The 13792-nt window shown below is 46.6% G+C and overlaps 1 protein-coding gene across 2 annotated transcripts in view; it reads right to left on the bottom strand.

Moving 5' to 3' along the window:
- Positions 1-13792, bottom strand: part of GSK3B (glycogen synthase kinase 3 beta) — a 253978-nt gene that overhangs the window by 26451 nt on the left and 213735 nt on the right. The window lies entirely within an intron of this gene.

The following is a 13792-nucleotide window of genomic DNA, read 5'->3' as shown; positions in this document are numbered from 1 at the left end:
TCAGATGGCCCTCAGGACAGCCACACCAGCCGCTGCTCCGGCAGCCCGAGGCAGCGGTCCCTGGCCGACAGGAGTAGCCGTAGTCTGCTGGTCTGGGTAGCGGTCCCCGGCCGACTGGAGTAGCCGTGGTCCACTGGCCCGGGCAGCGATCTCCTGCCGGCCGGCCAAAGCAGCCGTGGTCCCTGGCAGCTGGTGCTGCTGGCCCTGGGTGCCCCCCCAGTAGCGCTCCCCAACACCCCAGTGCCCCTCAGATTTAATCACAGGTATTTTTGATATAAGTCATGGACAGGTCACGGACAGTGAATTTTTGTTCATTGCCCGCGCCCCGTCCATGACTTGTTCTAAAAATACCCATGACTAAATCATAGCCTTACCTATAACCCATATAAACATCAGCCATCCTCACAACAGTCCTGTGTGGTAGAAAGAATTATCTCCATTTTATAGAGATGGCAGTACAGCAGTCAGATGACATGATTTGACTAAAGGAACAAAGCCCAGACCTCTCATGCTACTGTGCTACCCTCACGGCCAGAAGTCACACTGGTCGCTCAGTAGAGAAGCTAGCTCTGCTGTAGGCAGCTGGCTGGAAAGGCGCTTCCAGTGACCCATCAGTAGCAACCTGGACAGCAGAGTCCCCCCACACCAATGAAATGATCAAGGGTCCATGCAGAAATCAAGAGAGCTGTGACTATGGTTTACATGCACCCTAGTGATTAGCTTTCGACAGCTGTTAAGGGATTGTAAATAACCTATCAAGTATCAGGGGGTAACAGTGTTAGTCTGTATCTACAAAAACAACAAGGAGTCCGGTGGCACCTTAAAGACTAACAGATTTATTTGGGCATAAGCTTTCGTGGGTAAAAAACCAGAAGATACAACCGAATTTGCTCCAATCCCCCAGACAGAGACAAACACCTACAAGATCTTTATCAAGCATTCTTAAAACTACAATACCCACCTGGGGAAGTGAGGAAACGGAGCGAGACGGGTACCCAGAAGTCACCTACTACAGGACAGGCCCAACAAGGAAAACAACAGAACACCACTGGCCATCACATACAGCCCCCAGCTAAAACCTCTCCAGCACATTATCAACAATCTACAACCTATCCTGGAAAACGATCCCTCACTCTCTCAGACCTTGGGAGGCAGACCAGTCCTCGCTTACAGACAGCCCCCCAACCTGAAGCAAATACTCACCAGCAACTACATACCACACCACAGAAACACTAACCCAGGAACCAATCCCTGTAGCAAACCTCGTTGCCTACTCTGTCCCCATATCTACTCAAGCAACACCATCAGAGGACCTAACCACAGCAGCCACACCATCAGAGGCTCATTCACCTGCACGTCTACTAATGTTATATATGCCATCATGTGCCAGCAATGCCCCTCTGCCATGTACATTGGCCAAACTGGACAGTCCCTACGTAAAAGAATAAATGGACACAAATCGGACATCAGGAATGGTGATATACAAAAGCCAGTAGGAGAACACTTCAATCTTCCTGGACATTCTATAACAGATTTAAAAGTGGCTATACTTGAACAAAAAAAACTTCAGAAACAGACTTCAAAGAGAAACAGCAAAACTAAAATTCATTTGCCAATTTAACACCATTAACTTGGGCTTGAATAGGGACTGGGAGTGGCTGGCTCATTACAAAAGCAGCTTTGCCTCTCCTGGAATTGACACCTCCTCATCTATTATTGGGAGTGGACTATATCCACCCTGATCGAACTGGCCCTGTCAACACTGGTTCTCCACTTGTGAGGTACTCCCTTCTCGTCATGTGTCATTAAATAATGCCTGCATCTGTAATTTTCACACCATGCATCCGAAGAATTGGTTTTTTTACCCACGAAAGCGTATGCCCAAATAAATCTGTTAGTCTTTAAGGTGCCACCAGACTCCTCGTTGTTTTTGTAAATAACCTGTGATTCTCAGGAAATACTGAAGACAAGCTTTCAACCCTAGCAACTGGTTTACAATGGGGAAAAGAGCAAGGCTTTTAAAAAATAAAAGCTGAGACTGTCTCTGGCATTTACGTGTTTCTCAGAGCAGGAATGGGCCGGTGACCAAAATCTTCATCAGTGCAAAGGCCAGCTCTATACTTAACCATGTGAGCCATCTTTCAGACTTCTCGGGGAATGGTTCAAAAAGAGGGCCCATACAGCCAGGCAGCTCTGCGCGCTGCCTCCATCTGCAGGTGCTGCCCACGCAGCTGTGGAGCAGGCGCTCGGGCAGAGCTCAGAGCCCCCTAGCCACACCTCTGCCTAGGAGCCGAGGGACATGCTGGCCGGTTCTGGGGGGCTGTGCGAAACCAAGTAGGGAGCCTGCCAGCCCCACCACCTCTCCCCACCAGCATCCACAGCACCACTAGGCCACCTCCCGCCCAAGCACCCGGGGTTCCCCCCTCTCCCCTAGAGTACACAAGATTTAGTCAGGGGTATATAGTACAAGCCATGGACATGTCACAGGTAGTAAACAAAAATTCGTGGCCCGTGACTTGTCCATGATTTGTACTAAAAATACCCGTGCCTAAAACGTAGCCTTACTTATAACTACATTCATGTCAATAGGGGTGGGGGATGGGTGGTTTGGGAGGACTGGCACCTGCAGGAAGGAAGTGTTCAGTTAAACAGTTTCAAGAATCTCCAACATATGGATGCAAACCTACAGTCCCTATCCATGTCCATACTGTACTTAGTGATATTATACTGAGTTTACATAGATGAGATGTCTTTAAATAAAACTAGATTTACTGGGTTTATGTGCTCTCCTCAATGAAGGCAAGGTGGCATAATGGGGTGGTGGTACTGTCTCTATCAGATCACAGGAAAAGATCAAGAATGTGTAGTATATGTAGCGCTAACAAGTTTAAAATAGTTCAAATTCTGAGGCCCACATGGCCATTACTATCTAGAGATTGTGTTAAATGCATTAGAAATACCCAAGACAACAGGTCCCAGCCCCAAAGACCTTGTAATCGACGTAGATGACACAAAGACCAAAATTGGAGAGCATGGTAGAGTGTGGTATGTAACACAAGAATATTTAAGCCAAGTTTGCAATGTTTTAAAAATATCTTCCTTCATTCCCCTTGCCTATTTTACTTATTTGTCTTTATTATAAATTATCTTTTTATATTTACTTTATGATTAAGAGTTTGTAACATTTATCCAACATGGTACATACAATAGATACATTTCTTTTCCACTCCCCCCCGTTTTTAATGGTTTTTATTTCCAACATAGCTTTATTAAACTAATTCTTTCCTAAAATGGTTTAGCTCTTTCCTAGGACTAATCCTTTCCCATTTTTGTAACATTTGTTAATTCTCTTAACAAATTCCTATTTATACTATTACCTACTGTTATTAATCCTTTTCCAATACCCCTACCCTGCTGACAACAATTTCCCACCCTTTCAGAAATCACAGATACCAGAATATACCATTATGATAATCTAGTCTGACCTTCTGTACACAACTCAGACTACAGGACCTCCTTGAATTCCTGTTTGAACTAGAGTGTACCTTTTAGAAAAACATCCAATCTTAATTTTAAAAAGTCACCAGTGATGGAGAATTCACCACAACCTTTGGTAATGGCTTCCAATGATTATTTACTCTATTAAAAATGTGTGTCTTATTTTTAGTCTGAATTTGTCTGGATTCAACTTCAGCCATTGGATCTTGTTATACCTTTGTCTGCAAGATGGGAAAGTCCTTTATTATCAAATATTTATTCCCTATGTTGGTATTTACAGATTCTATGGCAAACACTCTCTTTGTTATGCTAAACTTCTCTTTGTTATGCTAAACAGTTTGAGCTTTTTGAGTCTTCACTATAAGACATTTAATCATTCTCATGGCTCTTCTTTGAACCCTGTCCAATTTATCAGCATCCTTTTTGAATTGTGAGCACCAAACTGGACACAGTACTCCAGCAGTGGCTGCACCACTGCCAAATACAGAGGAATTACAAGCTCCCTATTCCTATTCAATATTCCCCTGTTTAGCCCTTTAAATAATAGTGCTGCACTGGGAGCTTATGTTCATCTGATTATCCTCCATGAGCTCCAAATCTTTTTCAGAGTCCCTCCTTCGCAGGATAGAGTCCCTCATCCTGTAAATATGGCCTGCATTTTTTGTTCCTCATTTTTTAGTGAGTAACTTCTCATTTGGACATATTAAAATTATTATTGTTTGCTTGCGCCCAGCTTGACCAAGTAATTGCTCTGTATCAGTGGCCTGTGCTCTTTCGTGTTTACCACTCCTGCAAACTTTATCAATGATGATTTCATGTTTTCTTCCAAGTCATTGATAAAACTGTAAAGATAGTGTAGGGCCAAGAACTGATACTTGATGCCAAAATGCTAGCTCGTCTACAACTTTGTCCATCTCCAACCATGTGCAACCCAGTCCAAGAACACAGATGACTCGGCCAAACCCATTTGGTCCCATGAACATTTCTGAATTTTTGATTAAATAAGGGGCAGTCCCAGTCCCACTTGCAGTGGAATATGGAGGCTAAATGGGCCCAGTGCAGGGAAATCCTCTACATTTTGTCTGTTTCAGAGGATAAACAGTTTTAAACTTTGTTTTATTTAGTATTGCTTCTAGATCTACTATTCCTCTCTCTTCTGCAGGGATCTTGAGCTAAAATTTTCCAAAGTAACTAATGACTGAGTGCCCAACTGACAGGTCTTGCCCCTTCTCACAAATCAACTGCAAGACCTGTTGTGGCTGCACTGTCTGATTCAGGTCTTTGCAAGTACAACGGTGCTTTCTAAATTATTTTTGTCTACTCTGTCATTAACATTTAATCTCCTGATAAAACTATATGTTTTTTTCTGCAGAGGTAGATGTCCATACTACCCATTCTTGTGATACTAGGGAGATCTACTTTTATTCTGTTTTTGTCCTATCATTCACTGTCTAAAGAACATTCTGACTCTTGGCAGCAGTCTCAACTGGCAGCCAAAATCTTGGGATGTTGATGACAATCATTAGATAAGGAGCGCCTAATGTTCTCAGACCCAGACCAGGGTACTACATGAAGGCCACCATAGATCCCAGAGCTTTAATACAGAAAAGTTTTGAAGTTCTGCTTCTGATTTCAGTTTACGGTGGCACATGCCATGAGAAATTTTGCTCCTGAAATTGATCAAGGAAGACTCTCAGCTACTGCAACAAATGAAGCAACATTAAAGGCATTCTGCTCTCCATTCACCATCCATCTATGATTTCCCAGAAGATCCAGCATAGTTGATTGCAGGTTCCCATGGATGAGCCAATCATCTAGAGAAGAGGCTAGACAACATCTAGATAGATACATGACTAAAGAGGCTTTTGTGCAGGCTCACATTTGGAGATTGGGAAACGTATTGGAAACAACTGCTAAACTGAATCAGAATGCCTTGTTCTGGAAATATTTCCTTGGGCTCAGAATCGTAAGAATTTCAACTAACCCGTTAGAAGGAGATATGGAGGTAGCATCTAGAAGATATATAGTACAAAGAAATGCTCCCATTTCACAACTTAAAAATGGATAGCAGAAGGATCCAGTCAGAGACTCAACACCATCACCATTTATGCTGTTCAGAGACCGCAGGGGATGTAAGTCTTGCAACCCTAGGTATTATTAAACAGAGGAAACCCGAAAAGTCACCTGCATCTGAAAATGGTCCAACATTTACAGTATAGCTGTTTTCAAGGGCAAGGTTCTTACATGCTGAAGTGTCCCCATCCCCCTGGGGTCTAAATCTTGTCAGAATATCCTCACACAACAGTTTCAAGACACTAATTCAAAGACGTGCAGATCCTCACCAACAGAAATTAATCTGTCAAATTTTTTTTGCTGATGTGTGGGCCAGAGAGACCATTCAAAACTTTAGTTTCCTCATGAACCTGTTGAGATTGCACAGGTCCAAAATGGGTCTGAGGCCCCCTTTTACTTTCGATATTAGGAAATACCGGGAATAAAACCCCTTTCCCCTGAGCTCTGGCGGAACTTCCTCCACAGCCCCCACCAATAGGAGGGTTTGTACCTGGATCAGAAGTTGCTCATGAGAGGGGTCCCTGAAGAGGGATGGGGAAGAGGGGTCGGAGAGGAAAATTGGAGAGACTATCCCATCTCTACCATGCGGAGGACCCAATGGTTTGAGGTGATTTGAGACCATGCTTGGTAGAAATGGGATAGATGTTCTGAAAACGGGAAAGAAGGATCCAGTTGAGAGGTTGGTATAATGCCCTTGGGCGCATCCTCAAAATGTCTGCCTAGGGCCTCGTGGCTGCCTGGATGACCCAGACCCCTGTTATTCGGGGATTGGGATTGGCAACGAGGTTCTGGTTTCTGTGATGCCTACGGTTCTGGTCCTGCCTAAACTGTCCCTGGTATAGTTGTGTCGTGGGTTGAGGCCTAAATTGTCTATGCTGGGTGGCAGGTGTGTGCAGAGCCAGCGATCTTATAGTGGATTGGGAGTCTTTCAGACTGTGGAGTCCGTTTTCTCCAAAAATAATGTGGCTCCCTCGAACGGTAGGTCCTGAATTGTCTGTTGGACCTCCCTAGGGGGGCCCGAGGTCTGCAGTCATGAGCAACGGTGCACTGCGATGCCTGAAGACATTGTCCATGTTGCAGAGTCCGCTAAGTCTAACGGCCCTTGTAGCGATGTCCTGGCGATCATTTTGCCCTTGTCCAAGAGAGCCGAGAATTTCGGCTTAGCATCTGGTGGGACAAGGTCTGAGAATTTGGACATTGTGTCCCATGACTTGAAGTTATGTTGGCTAAGGATCGCCTGCTGATTAGCCATCCGAAGCTGGAGCCCTCCGATGGAGTATATCTTCCTCCCGAAGAGATCCAGCTTCTTTGCGTCCTAAGCTCGAGGGTAGGTCCTTGCTGCCCTTGCCTTTCCCTTGCGTTAACAGTCACCACTACCAAGTCTGGCAGGTGGTGGGTAAACAAGTATCCATAGCCCTTGGAGGGCACAAAGTACTTTCTCTCAACTCCCTTAGCTGTAGAAGCCAAAGACGATGGTATTTGCCACAGGTTTTTGTGTTCTCCTGAATGGTCTTTATCAGGGGAAGGGCCACCCTGGTGAGTCCTGCTGGGGATAAAATATCTATCATTGGTTCTGACACCTCGGTGACCTCCTCCATCTGTACCCTGAGGTTCTGAGCAACCCAGCTTAGAAGTTCAAGGTGGGCTCTGCTGGCAGGAAGGGGAGATCCCAAGGATGTTCCTACCACTGTCTCATCTGGAGATGATGATGAGGATCCCGGAATATGGGAGGGGCCCTCCTGCCCATCCGGCTCCTCAAAACGCTGCGGCTCCGCCCCCAAGTTGGAGTCTATTTTGGTGCCGGCCATGGTACTGGTCGCAGTAGCAGCACTGTCCATGGTACGGAGTGTAGCCATGGTGCTGGGTGTGTTTTCAGTGCCTGGCACAGTACCAATCATGGTGCTGGTGGTGGTAGTGGTGGTTGATGCCTGGGAGAAATCCCTGGTTCTGGACGCAGTCCTTCTCTCAGACGTGACCAAAAAGGAGCGTACCGAGGCGGACCTCTGGTACTGGTGGTAAGCCCACGGGGTCCAGAAGGGCCACTGGGACGGCATCTGAGCGGATACCTACCATTGTGGTGGCCACGGTACCAGGGAAAAAGTTTGGATCATCTCCGCTGACTGGAAGTGCCGGCTGCTACAGTGTCGGCTTCTCCGTGACACACGAGTCAGTGTCTGATGCGAACTCCAGTGAGTCCGCGCGCGGGGACCATAGTGGGTGATGCAGATCGTTGCTAAGTCATAGCCGGCTTGCCCCTGGACTTCACCAGTGGCCTCTGAGTCATTTGGGGACTCGGGATCGGTGCCGTGACACCATGGTCTGGGGAGTGGGGACGTGTCAATGTTATCAGGTCCCGCGCCGCCTCATAAGTCTCGGGTATGGAAGGGAGGTCCAAATCCTCCACTTGAGTCCCCACTGGTGGCACCAGACTCAACAGTCCCTCCCAGGGGCCCAGAGTCGATGGGGCTGGCCGTTGAGTTGAAGGGGAGGTGGGGTCTTGCACTGGTCTCCCTCCCTTGGGTTCACATTCCCATGCACGGGAAGGGTAACGCCCTCTATCAGTCTTTCTGTGCTTCTTCTACGGGACAGGAGACTGTGAGTGGTGCCGAGATTGATCCCGTGCCGTGCTCTATGCCGGGGAATGCCGGTGCCGAGGGTCTCTGACCCCAGAGTCCTTCCTTGGTGCCTCCCGGACCGAAGCCGGAGCGCTGCTCACCAATGCTGAGGAGTCCAGTGCCGCGTGCATGGGGCTTGACTCAGACTGAGGGCGGAGAGCTGCTTTCCATTAACAGCAACTTTAGTCTGTGATCCCTCTCCTTCTTCCTGCGGGGGCAAAAGCGCCTACAGATCTTGCACCTGTCTGGGACTCCCCCAAGCCAAGTGTGGGTCACCCTTTGGCATAGGCTTCTGGCAAACCCCGCACGGCTTAAACCCCTGGGTCCGAGGCATGCCCCCGGCCCAGGAGAGGGATGGGGAAGTGGGGGAGGGAAACACCCCCCAGTACCCCAAGTCCAGAAGTCCAACTACAACAATTTTTAAAAACTATCTTTAACTATTTACAGAAAATACGCTAGAGGATCACTTGTTGAAGATGAGACACGAAATGCTCCGACGACCGCCACTGACGGTAAGAAGGAACTGGAGAGGTGGCGAGTCGGAAGGGCCGTATATGCGGCGCCATGAAAGCGTGACTCCAGAGCCGACCCGACAGGTGCTGCTAGGGGAAAAACCTTCCGGCAAACTCTGCGCGCATATACCTAATTGAAATCTATATGAGCAAGCACTCAAAGAAAAACTGAATTATGCAAAAAGAATACATAGCATGTATCATTGCCCGGAGGGACATACATGAACTCTATAGGACTGTCACTTTTCTTTCTGCCATTGTTTCACTAGGGACTACACCTCATTCCAAAGTTGTCTTCATAGTTCTTTTTGTGATATTCAAGGCAGCTATTACAGAAAGAATCAATCAATCACTGGCCTTTGGAAAAGCACATGAAGTAGTTTCTTCTGTAATTTGTTGCTGGATGTTCACAATCTAGGAACGTGAAACCCTCCTTAGTCCATCACAGCCCAGACTTGCTGATTTTCTGGGCACATTGTAAAGGCTCCCCCCCCCGCACTATTGGAAAAGCTTAGGCTGAAGGGTAGAGGGTGGTCTGATGCAAGGTTAGTTTTGTAGGTGAGAATTATTTTGGTTCTTCATAGGCAGCTAAGTGTGCATTTTGGTAACTTGACATTTAATTGCTGTAAAAGTAGACAGAGCCAAAGATAAGTTCTTCAAATTAAATCAATGTAAGTAAAAGTAGATGATTCTGTCCATACTAATTTTGTTATAGAAGGCTGTATTGGGAAATATGACTGGAGACATTCTGAAAATAGACAAGATAAGTCCTCCAGCTTCAGACAAAGTTTTTGTAGGAGGGAAGATTGTTTTTTTTTTTTTTTTTCCTGAACAGCCTAAGGGTTTGTCTACCTGGAGACATTTCCCAGCATTACTACACTGTTATAATTATACCACTCTAGTTATACCAGTATAGCTTCCTGTGTGGACACTCCTATTTGGAGTAACAGTGGTCTTTCTTTGGTTTAGCTTGTGTCATAATTACAGCGGTGTAATTATACTGGTATAGTAATGCCATTAGTTTTTCCCATGTAGAAAAGCCCTAAATTACATTGTAGCCATAGAATTACAGTTAGACAGATCCCGTTCCTCTCAGACAACTGAAAAGTGTGGGCTGAAGAAAGGCATTGAATCCTAGAAACAGCAGCACGGTACTGAGAATGCTGTGGCCTCTTCAAAGGGGCAAAGGATTGAGTCCCCAAGAGCCCAGAAAGCAGTATTTGAGTAAGACCAGGGTCAAGGCCACTTGTAAAGGAGCTATGATAAGTAATGCCAATTGAATAGGCATGCTTTCATACCCCCTCCCTCCTTGCCCCCCATAATTTATGGAAAACCTAACCCCAAAATTTAGGCTTGAGAAGCCCTGTTTTGGAAAGGCTTAGATTTGATCTCACCCTTTTTGGCTTCTGAGTCACACAATTGTACAGATGAAGCTTAATGAGTGCAAAAGAAACAAGTTCAAACATGGTCAGTCACATATGGGAGGAGGCTCAAGGAATCCAGAGTGGTTGTGGTTGAAACACAGTACTGAACTGATCTTGCAGAATTAGATAGATAAGCAGCAGGATGCATTTTCTTGAATATAGACTGTTGCACATTCTTCTGAAAACAAGCCAATGGTGTTAAAGTGGATGTCTAAGTCCCTGTGTTAAAAATTCCTGCATTATGAAACAGGCAAAGGGGGAAGGAATTGAAAGTCTCTGGCTCCCCATAAAAAATGGTTACTCACGTCTCGTAACTGTTGTTCTTTGAGATGTGTTGCACATGTCCATTGTGCTAGGTGTGTGCAGGTGTCTTCTGCCCTGGTGCCAGAAAGTCTTTTCTTGTGTCACCCAGGCCTGTGCAATGTCTCTTGTACTACCAGCCAAGGATATAAAGGGGCAGAGCTGACCGACCCCTCCTTCAGTTCCTTCATATTAGGCTTTGAGATGATAGACTGATTCAGTGGGAAAGGAGGGTGGATCTTATAATGGACATATGCAACACATTTCAAAGAACAACAGTTACAAGAGATGAGCAACTGTTTTTTTTTTTCTTGGAGTGATTCAGTTTGTCCATTACACTAGGTGATTCACAAGCAGTTTCCAATGGAGGTGGGGCTAGAAGTCTCATCAGAAGAGGGATTGCAGAACTGCTTTCCCTGCTTCACTTCTTTCCTTGATGTGGCAGTAATTGCAGAACATCTTGCAGAAGTGTAGACTGAAGACCCATGTTTCTACTCTGAAGATGTCCATGATGGAGACGTTTCCCACAAATGCCATAGAGATTGAGTGTGCTCCGGTTGACTGCAAAGAGATTTTCAGGAGGTATGTCCTTGATCTTGTAGCACATAACAATACAGCTCGTGATCCACTTGGAAAGTCATTGCATTGTTGTGACACCTGCTCATTCATCCTCTAAAGAGACCCAACGGGCTAGGCTCTATCCAGATAAAAAGCCAGTGCTCAGAGTAAATATACTGATTAGTTGAGGTGGAAATCAGATACTATTTTGGAAAGAAATTTAGGATGTGGCCTAAGCTGTACCTTGTTCTTATAGAAGACAGCATATAGAGGATCTGTCACCAGGGCATGTAGCTCCCCTACTCTCCTCACACAGGTGATGGCTATCAGAAAGGCCACCTTTGCTGAGAGGAGTAAAAATTAGCAGTAGGCTAATGGTTCACACTGGGGAACCCATAAGAACTAATAGTGGAGTAGGGTCTCTGATAGATAGGAACAATCTTCCTAGGCCTTTAAGGAACCTGACAGAAGGTAAGGCTTGTCTACACTGGCAAGTTTCTGCGTAGTAAAGCAGCTTTCTGCGTTGTAACTCCCAAGACATACACACTGCCAAGCCACTTAGTGCGCAGAAACTACGCAGTTGCAGCGCTGTAAAAAAACCACCACCTTGCCTGGGGTCAGCCAGTTAGTGACAGTTATGTGAATAGTGGCTGTGTTTTAAATCACTGAATCAGCGGTCTCTGTGTTGCAAACAATACTGCTTCTGTAAAAATGTTGCATTTCACAGATATGACCTTCGGAGCCCAGCCTCCCTCTTTGTTATTGCCAGCTGAACGGCTGCGCAGAATTAGAAAGCAGCCACGAAGAACTAAGGAGGACTTTCTGCATGAGGTCATGATGCACTCTGAGGCCGAAAAACAAGAATTGAAGGAATGGTGGGACAGTGAGAAGAGGGGCTGAAAGGAGAATGCAGCACACCAGAACGAAGCCACAGAGCGGCTCTTAAACGTTATGGAGCGCCAAGCGGACACGCTCCAGGTGATACTAGCACTGCAAACCGATCAGATCTGCGCCTGCCCTTCCCTGCAGCGCCTGTCGCAAAATTCTTTCCCATGCGTCCCCCCAGACACCGCCAACACACTCTTATCAACCTCCTGGCTCCAGTCTATATCCACGGCATTCTACTCCTCCCTCCTCACAGTCCAGCACTGCGGACTCCCAATACCCACTGCACTCAACACTCGTCCCTCTGCAGTTTAGCCCTGCTGAAATACAGTACCCGCTGCACTCCAAAGGAGAAGGCTGGATATGATACCTGGACATACACAAATCTTTAACTATCCCAGGACCCCACCTACAGCAGGGACCCTCCCTTCTCCCATCCCTCTCAGCGCTGATGTGTTTTTTTGTTCGTCTCTTTCCTCCCATTGTTGTCTTTTAATAAAATAATTGTGTTGGTTTGAAAGCAATATTTATTCTATTAATTGAAAGCAAACAGAGCCCTGCAAAGCAACAGGCAATTTTCTTAAACCTTCATAGTGCATCATCTCTACCAATCACAATCACCCCCTAGCATTACAAGCACTGCACTCCCGAGCATAGCAACAAATATTAGTGGCTTTCAGTTTCAAATTGCTGCCTCAAGGCATCCCTGATCCTTATAGCCCCGTGCTGAGCCCCTCTAATAGCCCTTGTTTCTGGCTCTTCAAAATCAGCCTCCAGGCACTGAGCCTCAGCAGTCTAGCCCTGAGTGAAGCTTTAACCCTTCCCTTCACAAATATTATGAGGTGTACAGCACGCGGCTATAAGCATAGGAATATTGTCATCGGCCAGGTCCAGCATCCCATATAGGCAGCGCTAGCGGGCCTTTAAACGGCCAAAAGCACACTCAACAGTCATTCTGTACTTGCTCAGCCTATTGTTGAACCGCTCCTTGCTGCTGTCAAGGTGCCCTGTGTATGGCTCATAAGCCATGGCATTAAGGGGTAGGCAGGGTCTCCCAGGTCACAATGGGCATTTCGACTTCCCCTACTGTGATCTTCTGTCCGGGAAGAAAGTCCCTGCTTGCAGCTTCCTGAACAGGCCAGTGTTCCGAAAGATGCGTGCGTCATGCACCTTTCCGGACCAGCCTGGGTTAATGTCCGTGAAACGCTCACGGTGATCCACAAGCGCCTGGAGAACCATTGAGAAATACCTCTTCCGATTAATGTACTTGGTGGCTAGGCGATCTGGTGCCAGAATTAGAATGTGTGTGCCATCCATCACCCCTCCGCAGTTAGGGAAGCCCATTTGTGCAAAGCCATCCACAATGTCACACAGGTTGCCAAGAGTCACGGTCTTTCGGAGCAGGATGCAATTAATGGCCCTGCAGAGTTCCATCAACGTGAGTCCAACGGTTGACTTTCCCACCCTGAACTGGTTAGCAACGGATCGGTAGCAGTCTGGAGTAGCCAGCTTCCACAGTGCAATAGCCATGCGCTTCTCCAGCAGCAGGGCAGCTCTCATTCTCGTGTCCTTGTGCTGCAGGGCTGAGGCGAGCTCATCACACAGTCCCATGAATGTGGCTTTCCTCATCTGAAAGTTCTCCAGCCACTGCTCGTCATCCCAAACGTGCATGATGATGCAATCCCACCAGTCAGTGCTTGTTTTCTGAGCCCAAATGCGGCGTTCCACTGTGGTCAGTGCTTGTGGCGTTCACGGAAGTGATCTCGTGTCATAGCTACTACGCATGGTGAGATCAATGTCACATTCCTCTTGCCTTTGTAGTTTAAGGAATAGCTCCATTGCCACTCGTGACGTGTTAGTCAGAGCTAGCAGCATACTAGTCACCAGTGCGTGATTCATTCCTGCAGACTGAAGAGGCACAGCGCAG

Source organism: Terrapene carolina, unplaced genomic scaffold (genome assembly GCF_002925995.2).
Source record: "Terrapene carolina triunguis isolate 2854851 unplaced genomic scaffold, T_m_triunguis-2.0 Scaffold242, whole genome shotgun sequence".
Lineage (NCBI taxonomy): Eukaryota > Metazoa > Chordata > Testudines > Emydidae > Terrapene > Terrapene triunguis.
This window is presented reverse-complemented; position numbering and strand designations above follow the sequence as displayed.